Here is an 873-nt window from a genome sequence, read left to right on the forward strand (position 1 = left end):
AGCATGTGGTAGTCATAAGCCACGCTCTCGCGTTCCATCAGACTGTTATCGGCCTGTAGTGCGAAGAAGTAGATCCGGGAACTGGTCAAGTTGCGGCAGATCAAACTCAGCTACCGCTTTCCCGCTTACTTGAAGCAACTCGTTCAGACTCTTCAGTGTGTTAAACATCACCAAGTTGTCCTTCCATGGCGCGGAATCGGCGGTTGAAGTCCTCGGACAGTGCTTCGTAGAACTCATCCCATAGCTGACGCACCTGCACAACCTGAGAGTACACCAGAAGCGTAGCGAAAAGCTGACGCAATTGATACGCCATCTGGAATGTCGCGGCTTCCTCCATACAGGCTGTCCACTCTTCGTCATTCTCGAGATATCCCAAGCGTTCCGCCGCGTCCTTGTACGATCCACATACGACGCCATCCACAGTCCGAAGGTCCACAAAGGAAGTAGGTCCTTTGTGGTAACACAGCAACACGCGCAAGTAGAACCTCTCTTCATCTCTTGGTGACACGTGTACCATGCGTCCTAGCGCTGCTTGGTACTTCTTGCGACGGACCCACATCTTGTGTTTGTCCCACCGGAAGTACTTTGGGATATCCTGGTACACAATTGTCTCGGCTGCCTGGTCCTCGGGGGCCTCGCTCGCGCAAATCTCAAAGAAGGCGGTAAGCTTAGTGCGCTCATTACGGTCAATAACGCGTTCCGGGTCTGTCTCCCGGAAAATCACCATCTGCTCGCCTTCCAGGTGCACCGCTAGCAGAAAAACCGCGTGGGTCTTTCGCTGAACGACGTGTCCAAGGAGACGCATGCACGCCTCAACTGGAGATATGTACCGCGCGGTTAAGTATCGAATGATCTCGTTGGGCTCCCGTCTGT

Source organism: Phytophthora parasitica (assembly GCF_000247585.1).
Source record: "Phytophthora parasitica INRA-310 unplaced genomic scaffold supercont2.31, whole genome shotgun sequence".
In the NCBI taxonomy this organism is placed as follows: Eukaryota; Oomycota; class Peronosporomycetes; order Peronosporales; family Peronosporaceae; genus Phytophthora; species Phytophthora nicotianae.